The following is a 21,802-nucleotide window of genomic DNA, read 5'->3' as shown; positions in this document are numbered from 1 at the left end:
ATCGTTCAGGAAACATGTAGATACATAGACATGATAGATAGGTAGATAGATAGATAGGTGGATAGATATAAAGTATATGCAACAAAATGTTAACTTTGGTGAATATGGACAGAGAATGTGCAGATGTTCATTATACAGTTTTGAAACTTATCTAAAAAAAAAAAAAGGAAGATTTTACTCCAGTCAATGGCAGTCGGAAAAAAAAAAATGAAAGTTTTTACCTTTTGTTACAACCATTACTGGTAAAATATTTTTTCTTCAGCTCTATATGTTTTGAAGGACTCCAATGTACAGACAAATGCCTTTTTAACATAGAGGATAGTGCTTTGGATGTCCTTTCTGCTATAGATGGTTTGTCTTAAGTTTCAAAATATAAAATGAGATGTTCAAACCCCTGACTAAGAAGCAACTTTCGAGGGCTCCATTTGAGACACACAGCTTTCCCAGTCACATTGGTTGGGCTGCAGTGACTTACCCAAAGGAAGGGTAATGGACGTGATATGATATCATTTACTGTATATATATATACACACACACACACATATATAATACAGTCATATACATACATATGTGTATATAATATGCATATATGTATATGTATACACACACGTATATAAATATAAGATTTTTTTCTAGATTGTATGATGTATTAAAAATAGGTGATGTTCCACAAAGATTATCATAACGTTCAGGTGCTCTACCACTTTGATAGGCTGGAGAACCACCAATACAAAAGTATATCGACGTGTATCTCAGCGCTTCTCAGCCTGGGATCCATGAACAATTTAAAGAAGTCTGGGAAATTGCATGTAGAGTTTTGTGTGGATGTGCATGTGTGTCGTTTTTTATGGAAAAGTTTGATAGCTTTCATCAGATTCTAAAAGGAATCTATGACTTTAAAAAGCCCACTAAAATAGAAGGCACCCCGCTAGTATACAGTGTATTTATCGTAGATTTATGCTAAGCGCGTGTTCTCTCAAGCACTCTGCTTCATCACTGTATGGCATGCAATGCTTAACTCATGCAAGCTCTTGAAACAAACACACTGCTTTTCATTAAAATTAAATCATTGTGTCAACCAAAAAGGAATAAATTTGAATTTTATCTCGTATTCATATTTCTGCCCACCATCCTACAGTTGGGTGTTTTCTAATGATTTGATAACTTTGAAGAATCCTCAGGTTCAAGTTCACTGAAGAATTCCCTCAGGAGGACATTTTTGTTGTCCAGGGTTTCCGCCTACTTATTCTTTGAGCCTAACTCTATTTTTAAAAAATTTTTTAAACTTCTACATCTTTGCATCTAGCAGTTTCCAGCTATGAAGCAGAGAAAACTCAGTTTTTATTCAATAGAATTGCTGTGATTAACGGAAGCAAAGTAATAACACAGTATGAAGAATTTTTGTTTTATTTTTGACACATAAAATGAAAGTATGTGCACATTCTGTCTTAAATGAGCAAGATTCCTTTTGATACCCTTTCAATTCTGTATGTCGGGGTGGAATGAGCAACGAGGAAGAGCGGGCTCCCTGACAAGATACTTTACCCAGAAGCACTTTTCTCTTATTCTTACCCAGAGGCTATGACAATGCTTCATTAAAGTGAAATCCAGTCTTTATGCAGCGGTGTCATTCATTGTTCCTAATCCTCCCTAACCTTGTCTGATTCTATATTTTGTCAATGGGTAGCCGTGCCCACTTTATGCTACTGGATGATAGGTATTTAAAAAGTATGATTAAAAATAGGACATTTAGGGCCTGAATAAATCATGTACTTGAAAATTCTCTTTCCCATCCCAATCCCTATATTCTATAAAAATACCATATAACTTGTAACTGAAATGAACTTTTACCCTGAAAAATGATATGGCCTCAACTAAAGTGGACGTGATCGTCAGTATTACTAGGGAATAAACTGCCTTAGTACAGTCTTGATGAAAAAGTGCTTTGAGAAAAGAATTTGACTGAGTTTTCCCACCGCTTCTTCTTGTCTATACGCCTAAGTAGTCCTACCCAATTCCCTAGCTTGGCAAAGTATATGACAATAATAATATAATACACATAATAAATAGTGACCTTGTAATATATTATAACAATATATAATAATATAACAAGACTGAGTATATAGATTCTTATTTACAGATTCTACTAGAGCCTGTTGCAAAAAAAGAACTATATGAAAAACAAATTCTCCGAATTATCTCTACAATCTGTATGCTAAAGGAGAAACTTATATAGCTTCAAACATCCTTCCTCACTTTAACTAGTACTTTATTAACTCACATACAGCGATAATATAACAAAACGAACATTATAACTGAAGTAGGGATCGCTGGAAATCAAATTCATATGCTGTCACTGTTTGTTTAAAATGGTCAGAGACAGACAGAGACTCAGAGAGAGACAGATAGGGATAGAGAGACAGACCATGAAATGAAGGCTGGTCAGGGCAGGAAGTGTTCTCAGCTCCTCAGAGGAGCGGCATAAATCCAAGGTATTTGCCTCATTTTGTCCTTCTTCTTTTATTTCTTCTGTGTTTCTTCCTAGATCAGAAGTCCTAACCAATTTTAGAAATACCAGTGTCAGCTTCTGACCTAAGCAATCATGACTGAGATAAAATTATTAATTAAAATTGGAAGCAAATAAATGTCATGTCTCTTACTTGTGTCTTAATCATTGTTCTCCTTATTGCTTACTCTTGTAGTTTCATTGCCTATACAGGTATAGGCCTCAGAGATATTTCGGGTTCAGTTCCAGACCACCGCAATAAATCGAATGTCACGACAAAACGGGTCCCAGGAATGTTTGGGTTTCCCAGTGCATATGAGTTATGTTCATGCTACACAGCAGTCTATTAAGTGTGAAATAGCATTATGTCTAAAAAAACCAAAATATACGTATCATAATTAAAAAATACTTTATTGCTAAAAAATGCTAACCATCATCTGAGTCTTCGGTCAGTCGTAATCTTTTTTCTGGTGGACGGTCTTGCCTCCTTGTCGATGGCTGCTGACTGATTAGGGTGTTGGATGCTGAAGGCTGGGGCGGCCATGGCAACTTCTTAAAATACGACAACAGTGAAGTTTGCCACATCGTTGGACCCTTCCTTTCATGAACAAGTTCTCTGTAGAACGCACTGCTGTTTGATAGCATTTTACCCACAGTAGAATTTCTTTCAAAACTGGATTCAGTCTTCTCAAACTCTGCTGATGCTTTATCAACTAAGCTGACATCATATTCTAAATCCTTTGTTGTCATTTCAACAGTCTTCACAGCATGTTTTCCAGGAGTTTTTGTGCTTTCACCACATTTGGTGCGTCCACTCCCCAGTGACAGACACCCAATGGCCTCCCTGTCCACACCATCACAAACACTGCTAAGGGGCGTAGTCTCACACACACTCCCTTACCCACCTGTGTGGAAATTTCTTTGTAAAGGAAGTGACTGTATCACAGGGCTCACGTCTATGCCCATCACCATACATACATTACTCAGAATCTGCCTTGCGGAATGGCCGACGTTACCCTAGTTTTGCAGATGAGGCAATGAGGGCTTGGGAATTCATACAATACAATTGGGGGAGCCATCATGTAAATGTGGGTCCATCTCTTCTGAAGCCTAGGCTCTTCCCACATGCCACCATACACTATTCATATAAGCTTTTATTTGAGAGAAAATGATCTTATTTTTATTGTACTATGATTATTATCCCTATTTTATAATGATAGCATCTTACCAGAATAATTAAGAAATTTGTCCAAAATATAAAGCATTAATAGGCATAATCAGATATTTGGTGGTTAATAAATACAGTATTATTTGCCTCACTTCACAGTTAGATCTTATAGCTTTTCAAGCATTTAGATCACAGAACCAAGAAGGAAAACTCTAGGCTCAGGTTTTTCTTTAAAAAATATTAGAAATACATAATTAGAATCAATTCATGAACTTTGTTATTTGACACGTTTATTTGCAAGACAGTTTTAACTATCATTAACCTAGCACTTGAGAACTCTACTTTCTTCATTTATTTTCCAAAATTCTGCCTTCCTAACTGTTAGAGGAGTTTTTCCACAACAGTCTCTGTATTATTCTTATATTCAACTGATTTTATGCAGTAACCTTAATTGACAATTTCCTCCAAACCTGGGTGACTGTCTGCGTGTACACAGGTATGTGTAGATGAATTTACAGAATTCTTGTTTGTTGACTATTCTAGTTTTCATTACTAGATTTAACATTCCTTGAGAGCAAGGAAAATTTACCTGTGAAATTATCAGTGTCTTGCAAAATCACCCAGGAATCAATATGTATTAGCAACAGTGACATTCTAAATATTTTACTATTTCTGGTCTAATTAATATTATCCAGTCAGTTTCAGGAAAGAGGAACCCATAGAACACAGAAGCCCCAAGGCACATGGGATCCCACCAAAGATGCTTGGAACCCAGGGAAGCCTTCACCCAGTCAGTGAGGGCAAGTTAGAAGTGTCCTTAGACATAGAAGGACTTGAAATTGAGTCTCAAAGAGAAAGAATTGCAGAAATGTTCCTTTAATGTACCTTTCTGCCTGCTTTTAAGGTAGAAAAATCCCTCCCAAGCAAAAGAGATGTGTCATCTGGAAGCTGTCATGGGAGAAAAAAAAGAGAAAAAAAAGGATGCCCAAGGCTCCAACTCTTCTAGGTTGAGAAGGGGGGTTTTTGTTCAGGAAACAAGAGGAGAGAACATGTCTTAGAAGGGGATATTGACAACTAAAGGATTGCAAGAAGACACAGGGCCTGGGTCTGTCCTTTTGGGAGAAGTACATCTCCAAGGGTGGCTAAGACACCAAGTTCTTACAACCTGGCACAGAGCCTGTGTAGGTTCTTAACCATTTCACAAGAATTAATTTTTCTAGTGCCTCCTTCCCCTTCCCTAAACCAGGGCTAATCTTTTACTCTCATGCTCCGTCCTTCAGACTTCATTTGATAATATGCTCATTGATCCTAGAAGTAGTAGGAACTTCAGAATGGTCACCCCATCACACAAACATAAACCACGAGACTTTACATGCATTTACAGAATGCACCCATTCTTAAGAGACTAATTTTAAAGCCGTAAGAAGAAGCTGAGACCCAGGAAAGTAAAGGAATTCTTCCCAACACATAAAGTTATTAATAAGGCCAGTCCAGTGGAGTGAAGATCCTCTAAGAAGTGATTCGTCACACAGAGGCCTCAACCCTACATGACCAGCTCTGTTTTGAATGAGTTACTAGGGAGTAAGTAGAAAATAGCAACAGAGTTCTGTTTTGCTAAACAAATCAGGGATTTGAAGTCAATTTAGCCTGCCTCAAGGATTTTAAAATGCACACTATCAGTGATACTCAGATATGTTAATGTATGTATATATTAACAAAAAGCCCCCCTCAGTTCAAGAATAAGCTGGCCCCTCATTTTGGCTCATTGCAAACCTGTCCCAATGCCATATTTTACTGCTTTTATCTGTTCCCCTTTGACAAGAAGCGAGCTGAAATTATAAAGCACAGAACTACTTCTCTTTACCCTTGTTGCTTTTCGGTGGTGAGGAGGACAGTCTGGCAGGAGAGATGGCAGCTGCGTCTCTGAAGAGGAAATATAAAGCCTTTACTTTCTGCCTCTCCCTTTCCATTTGCGTCCTTAGTGATTCAAGTCTACACCTGCTGGGCAGAAAGTACAGCTCTGAGGAGGAAATCCTTTAAAAGCCACCCAGAGCTGCGTTCAGGAGGCTCTCAGGATGGCCAGTGCTTTGTGGAGAAGCACTGAGTCCCTAACCTCCTTCAGCTTTGCTAATGGGGAAGCATTGTCGAGCCTAACCTCTGTTCAAGAAAATAAGCTGTCTTTCTCAAAATAATCACTTGAACTCATGCAAGCTGTCAGTGCCACACTCAACGTTCGAAGGGTCGTCTGGGTCACGTGCATGGCACAGAGCTTCTCAGCAGGAACGACTCCCGCCATGACCCACGCTGCCTGGTCCGAGGCACTTCATCCCGAGATCTTCCGAGCTCTCTTGCGGAAGCTTCAGCACTGCGGAGCTTCAGCCGTCTGCTGGCAGGTAATTCATGTCCCATAAAAAGAACCCAGGAATGAGCTCAAGCAGGAGTTATTCTGTGGTTTTGGTTTAAAAGCTTGCTAAGAGCCACAAGCCACCCCATCTCAAGTGAGTTAGGAGGTATGATTCAGTACCAGGTAAGAGAGGCTAGAGATGGGGGGCGGGGGTAGGGATGAAAGCTAGAGGCAAAAAAATGCTTGGGGTTCCCAGTAGCCAGAATCAGCTCTGTGAATCAAGCACAGCTTCCCCAGGGCTCCTCCTGTCTGTGTAACACACGGCCCACTTGTTCGTGTAACATCCCAGGTTGATACCACTGCCCAAACTTAAACGGTAAAGGCAGACTGCACTGCTCTTAACGACATGAGAAAGCCCTTCACAGCCAGGGATTTTTCTCTTCATCCTCGGCCTGCGACATGTCCTCTCTTAGTCAAAATTAAACCGGTCTGGAAGACACAGACTAGAAAAATTAGGTTTAAAATTATGGCCCTGCTATCCACTGTGCCCATAAGATTCTCATAAAAATACTTGTATTCAACCAACAGCACAGAACTAAAAAGAGTCCCAAATCTGCCCCGTCTTTCTCTGCTCAGAGCAAGTGTTTCCTGATGTGAATCCATTCCAGTTGGGGGTTTCTGTCATTTGGAATCATCCTATCCCTGCTTAGGGCTGATTCTCCACCTCTTCATCTTGTTCTCAACTCTTTTTTTGTTGTTGAAGTATAGTTGATTTACAATGTTGTGTAGTTTCAGGTGTACAGCATAGTGACTCAGGTATAAATATGTGTATATAGATATATACACATATATGTGTATATGTAGACATTCTTTTTCAGATTATTTTCCATTATAGGTTATTACAAGATATTGAGTAAAGTTCCCTGTGCTATACAGTAGGTCCTTATTCTCTTCTATTTTGAGATTCGAGAAGAAAATGATGATTTTCTTAGCTTTCTTGCTATCTGAGAATTGGGCTGATCAGAGAAGGTCTTCTTCATCCTTGGTCTAGATTGCCCCTCTGTCATTTTCCCAATTGGAGGGGCCGTTCTTTCACTCCTTTTGAGCTTTCCTTCCAGATGGAAGGACATCCATTAGCATAACCCTCTGTGCTTCTCTTTACTCTTTCCCTCACTTCTCCAAGTCTTGCATGCATGTAGTCTATTTGGGAAATTATCTCAGGGAATAGAAGCAGAAGAGAAGGGGGAGTGAAGCAGGGAAAGAGGAAGCTAAAACAACGGTTGTTGTAAGCAGGCCACTGGTACATGACCCCATGGACCTTTGGAGGAATCTTATAACATGTATCTCAGAACTGTCCACCCAGAGGAAAAATGAAGGAAGCACTTATCTACTGGCTTTCCTCCCCACTGGTCAAGGATGGTCCCATGGGAGTTCCCTCAGGTTGCTCTGGAGTGAGCATCAAGCATGCACATCCCACACCAAAGCATCGGAAAAGCCCTGGAGCTAGAAGCAAAGGGAGAGGAGGTGCTGTCAGGGTGCCATGCACAAAGTTACTTAAAGCCTGTGCAGAACTGGTAGCTCACTAGCGTCTAGATTCAGAGGTGGGGAGACAGAATTTGAAGTAGCTCACAAGAGGGGTCCAACACGTCTAACCCATGACACAGCCTGCTGGTGGGTTTGGGAGAAGAGCTGCCCTCCAGTTTCCTTACGTGGGCACTAGCTGTTTGACTGAAGCCCCTATTCTAGTGTATTCCTCCTGGCCTAGGTTTTCCTGGGGCAGCACCCCACACTGAGAGTGCAGTAACCCTTGTGATTAGGTTGTACATCTCTCTCTCATTCTCAGGACCAGGATCGGAAAACCCATTGTTGGCTCATACTTAATCCTGGCTTTCATCCAATCTTTATCTGCCATACATATTTGGTTCTCCATCTGCCTGAATCCTTCTACTTTATCTCAATATTTTTTGGGCCTCGGGTGAGGTGAGAGGGTGGGCCTCCTAGCCTCGGACACGGAGCATGGGCTGGAGGGCAGAGCACAGGCGGGGTTTCTACCTCTCCCTCTCCCTCACCTTGGGCAGGTACCCACTAGTGTCCCCCGTACCTGATAGCCTTCTTCAGAAGTTCAAGGAGGAGAATTTCAAGAAGGAACCTGGAGGTAACTAGGAGGGCATAAGTGATCTTAGTAAAGTGTGCTTGAATGGTGTTCCAAGCGAAGGATCTAGGATGCAAGGCGCTGCAGAACAAATTCGAGAAGAACCCTTCCTTGACGTAAAATTGTGACATTTGACAAAGTTCAGGTAAACAGTGAATAATTTTCTAGTATAAATATATCCTAAATATTGTATGGGAAATATTTATACTATGTAGAATTCATATTTACACTAAAAAACGTTTTCATTGTTTATCTGAAATTCAAATTTAACTGGGTGTTCTGTGTTTTATCTGGCAACCCCACCTCTCTGACTTTTTCTTGAGAGACTGTAGTAAACAGATAAATTTACTGACATTTATTTGAACTAGACACAGAATTAAGAAAGGTCCGCAAAGCAGCCTGATGTGACTCAGGGTACTAAATTTATGTACTAAAGGGAAGAAAAAAATGGACAAGTGGCTAGCCGTCCCTGCCCCAACACAAGAGTGGAGTAAGAGAGGATGGTTACGTATTTAAATAAATTTGCACATATAAGGGTCAAACGTTTTGTCGAGATTGTTCATTCCTCGTGGTCAGGGACTACGTCTTTTGCTAAATGCCTGACATTTAGTAAGTATGCAATAACCATTTGTGAAACTAAACTGTTCATCTTTTTATTGAGTGGAGGTGAAAGGGATGCACTTCAGGTTGGGATGAGGCAAGAGATGAAGGTTTGGAAGGGCTAGTTTGGAAAACTGAAGAAAATCCCGACCAAGAACATACACAAGGCTTCTTCACCAACCGTCAGTTGAGGTTGGAACCACACGTGATTAGTAACATAAAGGGAGAATAATATTGCAACAAGTACATTTTGCTGTGATTCATAATTTCCCACCTCCCAGGCTTCCCAAATCCTTCGAATGTAATCCCCACAACCAACCTCCATTTTTTGCCAAAGTTTCAGTCTTCTTTTGGGACATTTTTAAAAAGACAGGACTCTTTCAATGAAACACTAAACACTTACTTTCCCATCCATAAAGCAACTCTTTCAAAAGAATCCACATCACTTGACAATCAAGAGCTTTCAAACAACACCTACAGCGCTTTCCACTTAGTCAGAATAGCTCTTGACAAAGACCCAGTTGCAACAAGATGGGAAGAGTGTGAAGCACAGACCCAAGAAAAATAATCAAGAATGCTACTGTCTTATATTCCAGGATGCACTTATATTCCAGGATGCACAAAGAGCCTTTCAACAACAAGAAGCAACTCTAAGTACCAGAAGGTGGATATTTCAAGTCTTGGATAGGCCTCGATACTTTAGTCTGTACACTTACAATAAGTCAAGAGGAATTCACTACTTGAAACGTGAACTAAGAGAGAATAGGTTTTTTAAAAGAAATTGTTTTTAAAAATTGTATGTCTCATCAAAAGACACTATTAAGAAACTGGGCAAACCACAGGTTGGAGGGAAATATTCACAAGGCACATACCTGGAAAGGTGTTTGTATATAGAATACACAAAGAACTACAACCCAAAAAGTTAAGGATGAATCAAATGGACAAAGTATTTGTACAAGCACTTCACTGAAGGATATGTATGAATGGCCAGAAAGTATATAACAAAGTGTTCAGCATCATTAATCATCAGAGAAATGCAAATTAAAACACAAAGACATACCACTTCACAGCCATTAGAATGAGTAAATAAAAAAGAGCGACTACCCGAAATATTGACGAGGCTGTCTCCTAGGCTGCTGGCGGGAATGTCAAGCGGCACAAGCACTCTGGGAAAAGTGCTGGATTCTTAAAAAGTTAAACAGGTATCTCGGCTAGGATCTAACAATTCCTCTCCAAGGTATTTATCCAAGGGAAATGAAAACAAATGTCCACAATAAGCCTTGTACCGGAATGTTGATGGCAGCTTTAAACATAAGAGCTAAGCACTCGAAGTCCATCGAGAGGAGAAAGTATAAACAAACTATGGTGCATCCGTACACTGGAACACTACACAGCATTCAAAAGGAACAAACTACTGGTGGTACACACATCGCTGGATCAATCTGAAAAGGATTATGCTCAGTGGAAGAAGCCAGGCCAAAACAGAAAACAAAAACTAATATATAGGCAAGTGCATGTGGTAACAAAAATCAAAACAGTGGTTGTACCTCTAGGGGGAGGTTGACTGGGAAGGGGCGTGAAGAGGCTTTTTGGAGCAATAGAAATGCTTCATTTCTTGATAGGGGTATCGGTTGCATATGTGCATGCACTGATCAGAACTGATTAAACTGACTGATTTGAGCATTTCACTATACATCGGTAATAGTGTTGTATTTTTAAATTAATTTTTATTGGAGTATAGTTCCTTTATAATGTTGTGTTAGTTTGTGCTGTACAGCAAAGTGAATCAGTTATACATATACATATATCCACTCTTTTTTAGATTCTGTTCCCATATAGATCGTTACAGAGTATTGAGTAGGGTTCCCTGTGCTATACAGTAGGTTCTTAGTCGTTATCTATTTTATATATAGTTGTGTGTATATGTCAATCCCAATCTCCCAATTAACCGTTTTTATTTTGAGGTAATTGTAGGTTCACTCACATGCAGTGGTAAGAAATAACATAGATTCTGTGTATCCTTTACCCAGTTTCTTGAAATGATAACATCCTGCAAAACTATAGTACAATGTCACAACCAGGATGTTAACCTTAACAAAGTCAAGATACAGAATATTTCCACCACCACAAGGATTCCCCATGCTGCCCTTTTAAAATCATACTCACTCCACCCCAGTCTCATCCGTAAATGCTGGTAACCACTAATCTGTTATCCACTTCTGTAGTTTTGTCATTTCAATCATGTCATATAAATGGGATCATACAGCACATAAATCTTTGGGAATTGCCATTTTTCACTGGAGTTTCATCCAGGTTGTTGCATTTATCAATAGTTCGGTCCCTTTTATTCCTGAGTAATACCCGTCATATGGGTGTACCACAGTATGTTTAACCACTCACTGGTTGAAGGACATCTGGGTCGTTTACAGTTGGTAGATATTACGAATAAAGCTGCTATAAATATTTATGCACGAGTTTTTAGGCGAACATAAGTTTTCACTTCTCTGGGATAAATGCCAATTTCTGGGTCACATGGCAAGTTCATGTTTAGTTTAGGGTTTATTTTTTTTTTTTCTAAGAGACTGCCAAACTGGTTTTCAAGAGTGGCTGTGCCATTTTGCATTCCACCGGCAATGTATAAATGATCTAGCTCTCCATATCCTTACCAGTGTTTGGTGTTGTTGCTACTTTTATTTCAGGCGTCCTGATAGGTATGTAGTGATATCTGTTTGCAGTCTTTGTTTACGTTTCCCTAACTGTTAATGATATGGAACATCATTTCATGCGCTTATTTGCTCTTTGCATATGCTTTTCCTTGAAATGTCCTTTCATGTCTTTGCCCATTTTCTAATTGGGTTGTTTTTTAATGTTGAGCTTTGAGAGGTGTTAATATATTCTAGAAACTACTGAATTGGATACCTTGTCTTTTCATCTCCTTCATATGGACTTTCACAGAGCAAAAGTTTTAAATTCTGATGAGGTTCAGTTTTTTTCCTTTTATGGATTATGCTTTTGATGTCAAGTCTGAGAAATTTTTGCCTAGCCCTACATCCCAAATGTTTTCTTTTTTTTAAAGTTCTATAGTTTTATATCTACATTTAAGACTATAATCCATTTTCAGTTAATTTTTATATGAGGTTTAAGTCAAGATTCTTTCCTTTATTTTTGAGAGGTGTGTCCTACGGATGTCCAATTTCCCCATCGTCATTTGTTGAAAACACTATCCTTTTTCCATGGAATTGCTTTTAAACCTTTGTCGAAAATCTACTTTGTCAAAAATACCACATGGTCATGATTACTCTACCTATACAATGTCTTACAATAGAGTAGACTGGTCTTTCATATTTTATTCTTCCTCTTCAAAATACTTAGTTTAAAATACATCTCCAAAGGGTGTTAGGCTTAAGTTTAATTTTTTAAAAAATAATACTCTTTCAGGCAGAATTTACAAACCTGGAAAAAGTTACTAAATTTTAGTGGCCCTGACACAGTCAAGAAGCACCTGGAAAATATATTGCAAATCCTAGTTTCTTGCACCCGGAGAGGATTTGGGCATTGGCATTAGGACCTCCACCACAAAGCTTCCCTCTGCCCACGGTAGAAATTGACTTGAAATATTTCTTGTAGGGCTTCACCAGTTCCACGCAAGTTAGGGCATGAATGGAAGAAGGCTCTTGTGGTTCCCTAGTAGTTCATGTGTATAAATTACTTCTCCAATGTTGTGATTTCTTACACTGGTGGCCCCCAGTAAACCTCCTGATATTCATACCTTCTGTAGTCTCTTCCCCTGTGGCTTGCTTTAAACGTTAGAATGTATCAAGAATGATGTTTTGTACTATATATATACTGAAGTCAATTCTTTCTTTCCTGTATATTAGCAAGGAGCAATTGGAATGAACCCTAATGTAAACTATGGAGTTTATTTAATAATATATTAATACCGATTCGTTGAATGTCACAAACGTACCACAATAATACCAGATGTTAATAATAGGGGAAACTGTGTGAGGAGGAGACAAGGGTATATGGGAACCCTCTGCTAATTATCCTTTATCCTAGGAAATAACTCTTTTGCCATCTACAGCCCCTAACTTTCATTCAGCTGCCTTTCACTAGAGTGGTGGGAGATTGGGTCTGAAATGAAATGGGACATCCGTGGTGCTAAAACTACATATATTTGATGCATCTGTGGAACCACATTAAACCCTCCTCTGATAACCTCCAGCCCTGAATTTTAGAACATACCTGTTTGTTTGACTTACCAGGGCTGATCTGCTTCCTGGGTTTCTCGGTCTCTCAACAAATCACCTCCACCCTACCCTGGCACCGCCCTCTCCATTTCCATATTCCTTAGAGACTGCAGTCCACAGTGTTTGTGTTAGTGGGGTTGGGAGGCAAAGTTCAGCTTCTCAAAGAAAGTCTTCCCCAGGAAATAACTAGACACGTGGGAGTTATGTACAGGTGCGCTGTTAGTTTTAGGTTTTCAACCTGTGTACTGAGTGATGCTGAGAGCAGGAAATAGTGAACATGATGTGCTCCTATTATCAGAGGTTTGTGTATACAATAGAGTCTTATTTGGAGAGTTTAAAAGTAAAGGAACATTTCCAGGGCTAAGATCCAAAAGGGAGCATCTGGGGCAGGAAGGGAAAAAGGTTCTTTTTAGGGGGTGTGATGGGTGGAGGTTGGTATTCAAATCACAGAGGAAATGCACGGTCACTAAGCAGTTTAATTAATATACTCTTTTTTAGAGAGATAAATATAAAATGTTTAACATATCCACTTGGAAAATGAAAAAAGATTCAGAACAGAATACTTGATTTAATAAGCATAAGGATACTAAAAATTTCTACAGTACAACCAGGCAATAAAAAAAGGGTAGAAGGAGCAGGAAGCCAATGTGGAGGGATTTAAACAGAGAGATAAGGGGGAGGGGAGAGAAGGGAGAAGATGCGAGAGCTGGAGGAATAGAGGAAAGGAACAGTGGAGCTACAGGCTCCGGAAAGGTTTGGGGAAGAAGGGACCACGTCCCTGGTGTCCCTCTGATTGAGGTCACGTGACTAGTCCCATTTCCTGGGCAATCTTGAGAAAATTCTCTGGGCCTCATCTTCTTGGGTTGCAAATCAGACAGTTGGAGCGAATGATTTTCTTGAGTGCCTTCCCCATGCTGCTGTCGTCCCATCTCTGAGACCTGAAGCTGGCCCCATGCAGTGGCCACAGCGCAGCAGACCTACTAAAGAACTGGTGCTGTTTGTTTTGCTGAATGTTTAATTTGCTTGTAGACTTTTCAGCCTTTAAGTATATTCTGTAATTTATTTTATTCCTGCTGCTGATTTAGCTTCTAAGGGCCTTTTCAGTTCCAAGACTCTATGATTCTGGAGCCAGTGGTTATCTGAGCACCTGCTTCTCTGAGGTTATGGTATCAGCTATTTTTAACGCTATGAACCAGGCAAGAAGATCTGTACATTGTTGAATCCTGAGATTCTCTAACCATCCCAGGTACGAATGTCAGAAGGTTGCTCTGTTGCCTAACTGGTTGCTTCACAGGAAGAGGCAAACTAGGGTTCCACTCAAATGTGGAATCTAATTTTAAAAAAATGGTACAAATGTACTTATTTACAAAACAGAAACAGACTTACAGACATCGAACACAAACTTGTGGTTACCAAAGGGGATACCTGGCAGAGGGGGAGAGATAAATCGGGAGCTTGGGATAAACATACACACACTACTATATATAAGATAGATAACCAACAAGGACCTGCTGTAGAGCACAGGGAACTCTACTCAATATTCTGTGATAACCTATATGAGAAAAGAATCTAAAAAAGAGTGAATATTTAAATAAATTAAAGAGTTAAAATATTAGGAAAAAATGTCCCTGCTTCTAGCACTCTGTTAGAGACCCATCACTTAGCCCACTACTAAGCCATAGAAAGTAACTAAGAACCCACTGCAGGGAGAATGGATCACTGAAAAAGCCTACAGATATGATGGTCAAACAAACTATGTAAACATCCCTTAATTCAAATTGAATCTTCAAGAAGCATTCATCCGAATATAAGCAGCCCACCATCCATCGTTCCTGTTTACTGCTAGCCTTGGCGCACAGGGAAAGATCTCTCTGTGTTCCAAAGATACACTTATTCTACTGAAGCGTTAAGAGAGCCCCATAACAGAAGAGATAGGAGGAAATGTCATTTTACTGATAAGATGGGAAGTTACAGAGTAAAATTTTAACTAAGGAATTTAATAAGACCTTTGTTAATATAAAATATCAATCAACCCAAATGTTAAATAGCAATTACAATTAATTGGAGGGAAGATCTGTATGAATGGCACTAGAGCTGGGAGATGGGAGAGAGGATGGCGCACAGAGCTGGGTGGGAAGGAAGGGACAGGTCATAAGCTGAGAGAAATGCACTAGGGATCTCCCAGACTGAAGTTACTGCTGTGGATGGATGAGCCGGTAGAATATAGAGAGAGTGTCTGTGGTCGATCCCTAGGAAAAGCTAAAGCCTGCACTTAAGGGTGGCCATGTTACCTCTGGGTCAGAGCTGGGGAGGAGAGCTGAAGATAGGATTTCAAGGAAGAGGAGTCAACAACTGACAAATCATTCAGCAAATTCACTGTAAAGACTGAAAAGGGGGCCATCAGGAAGCTATTAGGAAATCACTGTTGGGCTTTAGCAGGAAACTTTAAGAAGTGTAATGGGGTTAGACTAGAGTGGATACTGAAACAGATGAAGAATCTGCCCTCATCTGGGTAAACCTCAGCCTGAAAGACAAACCACAGACATTGTCAGTGTGTCTCAGGGTTTCTATAGACAAACGACACATGAAACAGATGGCTCTCGCAGCTAATCATCTATCACAAATAGGTGTTATATAACACCCAGCAACATTTCTACATATCTCCAGCAAGCATGTCCCCTACATTCCCAGGATAGCATTTCAATGATCAGTCTCCCATCTTTCCCATCCATAATGCACAAATGTTAACTAGTCTTCCTTTGCCAACGTACTTTTTTCTCCTCCAGATATTATGTTTGAGGACCTACCCTTTCTGATACTTGAATATCTGGCTCATTTATGTTCACTGCTGTAGGATAGTTCATTGTACAAAATTAGGGTATTTATTTCCTTTATTATTCCATTAATAAATGTCTAAGTTGTTTCTACTTCTTGCCACTGCCAACAGTACTGCAATTAACCCACAATACATGTTTCCTTGAGCACAGCATGGGAGTGTATACGGGTATATGTTTAAATAGAGAACTGCTGAATCTTAACCGCATTCTGCCTAGTATTACCAAGTTACTTGTACTAAGAAACATTTGCATCAGCGTTTTATCAGTAATCCTCTTCTACATCACACCAATCCTTAGTTTTTAAGAACTGTCAGCGTTTCTGCTGTTAATCTCACTGTGCTGTATTAATTGCATTTTCCTGACCTAGAAAGATTAAGCATCTTACTACTGTAAGCATATACGTGTCTTTTAGGACTTATTTGTCAAGATCCATGAAAACTGTTTCTCAGATTTCTGCCGAATGACTTCCCCACGCCCATCATAACAAAGCAGCTGATCCCACAACTTGTCGCAATAGCTACTAAGCACCACAGCCTCCGATGTCCCAACACCCGTCTTACACCTGCACTCCACGTCCTGCCTCCATCCCTGATAATTTGGTGCTACATGTGCCTTGCACCAGTGCCCCATCTCCTCTCAGCACATTTCTTCTCAATGTGGGACCAACCTGATCCCAAAAATTCCATCCCAAGATGGTTTTCCTAAAGCTATTTTCTTACCGTGATAGTCAAGGCTCTAGCAGAAAACAAATGACACAGTCCAATTGGGTAATTCAGGAAAGTTTCACAAAGGGACTATACAAAGTATGGTCAGGGCTAAGAGAAACCAAGAAAGGATGGTGAAGCATCCCAGGGCTAGCAAGAGTGGGGGGACATTGCCACCCCTAGACGCACATGGCAAGGGCAGGAATGGTGACCAAAATCCAGAGAAGGTAGCTGTAGCTGCAGAAAAGCCGCCCGATAAGATCTGCGGCCTTTGGTAAAGAAATGCAGCCTTCTCCGGGCAACCTCGCTGAGAGGAAGCCGGGTGACCGAGCGCCCTGCACTCACCCAGCGGCGGGTCTACTCCCACTTCCTCCCACAGGCCACATGCAAGGTTCCCTAGAGGAGAAGGACCTGGATTATGTCTCCCTACATCTCTGCCTCCTAGGGCCAGGGGAGGTTGAGCCAGTGAAGGGTGAAACTGGAGAAGCAAAATAAAATCCCCAGCACACCATATCCCATGTAATCAAATTCCTTCTTCCCTCTAGAACTTTCTGTCTCCATTGGTACTCTAGAGACAGGCATCAGCAACAATTAATATTGCTTTATATATAGAACATCTTCAAATAGGAATTAAACGTCATGGATCTAATTTTTTTAAGGGTCAAAAAAGTTTTTGTTTTTTTTCACAAAGGAGGAGATTCAACTAGAATAGAGATGTAAAATGAAACAAGAATAAATTCAATTGTTGCCAATAAAATGAAAGTTTTCCAGTTGCCCAACACTGGGAGCAGTTGGGATGAAGTGGAAAACCTAAAAGGTGGAGAGGCAACAGATTACTTAGTGGGTATTAAGGGGTAACATACAAGTTGGTAGGTGGGCACAAGGTGAAATACCTGGAGGGCCAGGAACTTAAAATAAGGCTTTGGGACAGGGAAAGGACAACGGCTAGTAAAGGCAGTGGGAATAAAAGAAAGAGAAGACCATGTTTCCTGCCGTCATGGTATGGAGATAGGGTAGTAAGGAGCTGTCCCTGAGAAAAGGTCACGGAACATGAAGTCATGGGGAAAATTCCTATTTCAGGTAAAGCAAGAAGGAACAGGGACAGTCCTACAAAAAAGGAGTGCCTGAACTTGTTTTTCTGGGTAGCAGAACAGGAGTGCCAAGATGAAACAGGGTGGCGATTTATAAGAGATCAACAAGGAACAGCCTTGGATTTGATTGAAAGCATGGATTAGGATGACTGTCTTGGATGGAACTGGAAACGTGGGAATGGGGGGAGGGGGGAGGTTTTATGAATTTGTCTCCGTCTTCCTTGATAAACCTACGTATGAGACCAATTCCCTAACTAACATCTTGTTATATCTCACTGCAGTTGGTTCTCCTCTGAGAAAATTAAAGCAAAGTTTATTAACCCTATTCAGATGTTATTCAATGTGTACATATCTATATTCGTATCTGTAGAGAATATAGTAATTGGCAGATATCCTATTGTTGGATGCTTGAAGGATCTTCTCACCTAATCAGCTTGCCTGCAGACAGGCACATACTTGGTAAGGAAGAAGAAATAAAATGCTCCCTAGGATTTGCAACTTAATAATGCTGACAAGTCTTCACGCCCTTCACAAGGAAGTAAGGTTTAGGAAAACAGAGAAACTAGTTCTTAATGAACAGATAAAGGTATTAGAAATAGCAAGATGTTTTCTGAAGGTGTGATTGCCTCTTGAATTTTAATAGGTTCCTGGATTCCTGGAACCAATGATGTTGGTGTATATTTAGAAAATTCCCAAAGACATAAGTTAGAAATTACTGACCTGCAAAATCTTCTGATAATTGCTGAGGCTTCTGCGACACTGAATGACATCAGGGTGTCATAACCTTGTCTATTACATGCCAGGAGCACTTTTCAAAGACGGGGGAAAGAGTATGATATGGTTTCTATTTGAACCAGCCCAAGATCTCTGTAAATTTAACCAAACTCCTGGCCCTTGGCAGTTAGTGTCTTTTCCTCAAAGCCAAACTCTACATGAAAAATCTTGAAAGTTTATTCTCGGAATTTAGTCCTAGTTGAAAGTTCCCTTGAAGACCAATTTATCCTACTTTGTCTCCCTATTTCTTCCTCCAGGCCCAGGCTGAGCTTCTTGCTTCTGTCTATGGGGGTCAGATCCCTTTCTCTTTTAGTCCAAAGAAACCCATCCTGTTCCTGCTCCAGGGACCTCCACTCTCTCTGGGACAGTGGCCTGTGATGCAACCTTGACTAGAAGTTCCTATTCCTCGTGTTTGTCATTTTTCATCCTGGATCTTTTCTCTTCCCGTTTCCTTCTATTTTTGGACTTCACTCCTATGTCCTCACTCAGCCCCACCCAGTCTCAGCTCAGGGATCTTTGACCTACAGTATCACTCAGGGGGTCACTGCACACATATCGACAGAGGAGCCCTAAGAGCAGCAGTGCTGGGGGCTGGGGTATCAGGCAGAATCATCTTTCAGGTTGAGAAACACAGATCTCCTCTTCCCTTCACCTCGTGTCTCCATCTACTGTGCTTCTGGGACCTTGTTGCAGGTGAATCTTCCTGTGAATGAGCGACGTGCTGAGACTACAGACTCTGTTCCTGGCAGGTGTTAAAAAGGACCAAGGACAGTAACAAGTGCTGGGGACGTGCAGAGAATCAGAACTGCATACACACGTGCTGCCAACGTAGTCTGGTGGGAATATAAATGGTGCAGCTTCTGGGGAAGGCAGTCTGGCAGTTCTTCTAAATCAAACATAGACTTGCCATTGACCCAGGGTTTCACTCGTAGGTAAATGCCTGAGAAATTAAAACACACGTCCACACTGAAATTTCGGCATGAGAGTTCACGTCGGCATTATTCACAATAGTAGACAAAACCCAAATGTACATCCACCCATGAATGGATTTTTTAAAAAGTGGTATTTCATACAATGGTGCATAATACAGTCATATAAAGAAATGCACCATTTTATACTACAACATGGATGAACCTTGAGAATATTATACTGAGTGAAAGGAGCCTGATAGAAAAGGCCACATTCTGTGCAATCCCATTTATATGAAATATACAGAATAAACAAATCCATAGAAACAAGAAGTAGATTTTAGTGGTTTCCAAACACCGGGGGGAAGAAAGAACTATGTAGGGAGCTTCCCTGGGGAGAAATGAAATTATTCTGGAAAAGATCATGGTGATGGTTGCGCAACTTTGTCACTGGCCTAAAAATCAATGACTTATACATTTTTAAAAGATGAAACTTACACTACAGACATTTCTTGGGATCTACGGGGGACTGATTCAAGGACACCCCAAGGATTCCCACATACAGGAATGCTCAAGTACCTTATATAAAATGGCACATAACCTACATACATTCTCTCTACACTTTAAATCATCTCTCGATTTCTTATAATACCTAGTACAATGTAGAGGCTACGTAAAGAGTCGTAGATACAAAGTAAAATAGTTGCTGGTGTGGGGCAAATTTAAGGAGTGTTTTTTGGAACTTTCTGGAATTTTTTCCAAATATTTTCCATCTGGTTGACTGACTCTGTGGGTGCAGAACCCATGGATGTGGAGGGCTGACTGTATGTGAGTGATATCTCTGTCGGAACGTTGGTCCACAGTACAAACATCCCACACCTGTGGTAGGGGAGATATTGGGCTAGATACCCTGGAAATGTATCTCCCCCCTGACAGCCATGCCACAGGGAACAGTGTCCTCTGGAGAAAAACACTTTCTTTTCTCCATCTTCTTTTCCCCTCTAAAAGTGATTCATTTCTACTAAATTCCAGCTGGATAGAGCAGTGTGAGGGAATGGAAGGTGAGCACAATTTGACACTCTCTCAGAGTCACACCCACAGAGGAAAACACCCCAATCCCATTCCCCACTCAAAGCTCCTGGTGGTCTCTGGATGGAGCCCTAAAAGGGTGTCTGAACCCTAGCCTTCCCTCCTAGTGACTGAGGGGCCCACACAGGAGCATTTGGGGGACCCATTCCCACCACCTCACATTTTGTGGGAGGACATTATCTCTTTTGAAAGTTCAGAAGAAACAGGTTCTTTTCATTTAAACACAAGGAGTTATGTCACTAAAAGAACAGAGTCTGTCAACAGACTACCCTGTGGGGGAGTGGATACACACACAGCTTCCTGAACCAGCTACCTGCCTGGATACCTCACCTGTGCAGTTCACTAACTTAGAAACCTGGGCTTCTATTCAGCCACTCTGTGCCCCATTTCTGTCATCGCTGAAATGGGGAAAACAAAGGGATCTGCCTGAATAAGGTGTTAAAGAGGGAAATGAGTGAATACATGCCCCCATCAGTAAAAGTCAACAGTTTTTAATATAATTCTGCTATGAGAATGCCATGCCCCTGAAGAGAATACAGCTCCAGTGATAAGAGACTTAACCATGGCATTCAAAAGAACACTTTTTCCTGCTTTTTTCTCACAGGCATTTGACACTGTTTTCAAGACCACGAATTTGAAGATGGCGTAACGAATAGCAGGCTAACCAAGAAATGTCATAATTCTAGAGTTCAAACAGTTTATTTTTCTGATACATCTTTGTACAAAAAATTGGAATACTGCCACCAAAATGACCCCTGTTTGGATCCGTCGTCCTTCTCACTGAGAGCTGACTACACTGCAGGGAAATGAGCTTCCCACTGACCTTAGAAGTCATTGGCCATCTGGGATTGGCTGCAAGGGGCATGGGGGTCACAGGGGGGACCACAGCCGAGGTCCAGCCTTTAAGGGAAGGCAAATGATGCCTGTTCTGCACCTACTGCTGAGACACTTCACCAGTATCTCTTAAGCTGAGAATTGGAACTATTTTCCTGGTTATACAGAATACTTCTTAAGGAAATGGTCGGGTTGGAGAAGCCCTTTCAGAACATAAAATAGAAAATGTCAGCTTTTTAATTGTCGGTGTTAGAAGTGGCCTTAAAGACAATTCAACGTGTAAGACAAGACAGATATTTTTTTTTTTTTTTTTTTTTTTTTTTTCAAGACAGATATTTTAAGGGTTATTTCCGGTGGGGCGCAGTAGCTCAGGGCACGTGAAGAAGTTAGAATTTAACTTTATTCTCCTTGGTGCTAGAAAGGCACCTACATGCATTTCATATGAGCCAGTGATCGCAGATCACAACTTCTTCTGCAGGTGAAAAGGATGCACGAGAATAAAACAACAATCTTACGTTTACTCATAGAGGCTTCGTGCTCGTGAA

The 21,802-nt window shown here is 40.6% G+C and overlaps 1 long non-coding RNA gene across 1 annotated transcript; it reads left to right on the top strand.

The window, feature by feature from the left end:
- The first annotated feature begins 5,535 nt into the window (after positions 1-5,535).
- Positions 5,536-21,800, top strand: LOC149747653 (uncharacterized). Its single transcript, XR_016387664.1, has 3 exons — positions 5,536-6,067; positions 21,028-21,096; positions 21,785-21,800. It is a non-coding gene; the product is annotated as an uncharacterized LOC149747653 (long non-coding RNA).
- Positions 21,801-21,802: the final 2 nt, after the last annotated feature.

This window comes from Delphinapterus leucas, chromosome 14 (assembly GCF_059928025.1).
Source record: "Delphinapterus leucas isolate spDelLeu-1000000601 "Yukka" chromosome 14, BTC_Dleu_Yukka2, whole genome shotgun sequence".
Taxonomy (NCBI): Eukaryota; Metazoa; Chordata; class Mammalia; order Artiodactyla; family Monodontidae; genus Delphinapterus; species Delphinapterus leucas.
Note: the sequence above shows the minus strand (reverse complement) of the source record. Positions and strands in the feature narration are given on the sequence as shown.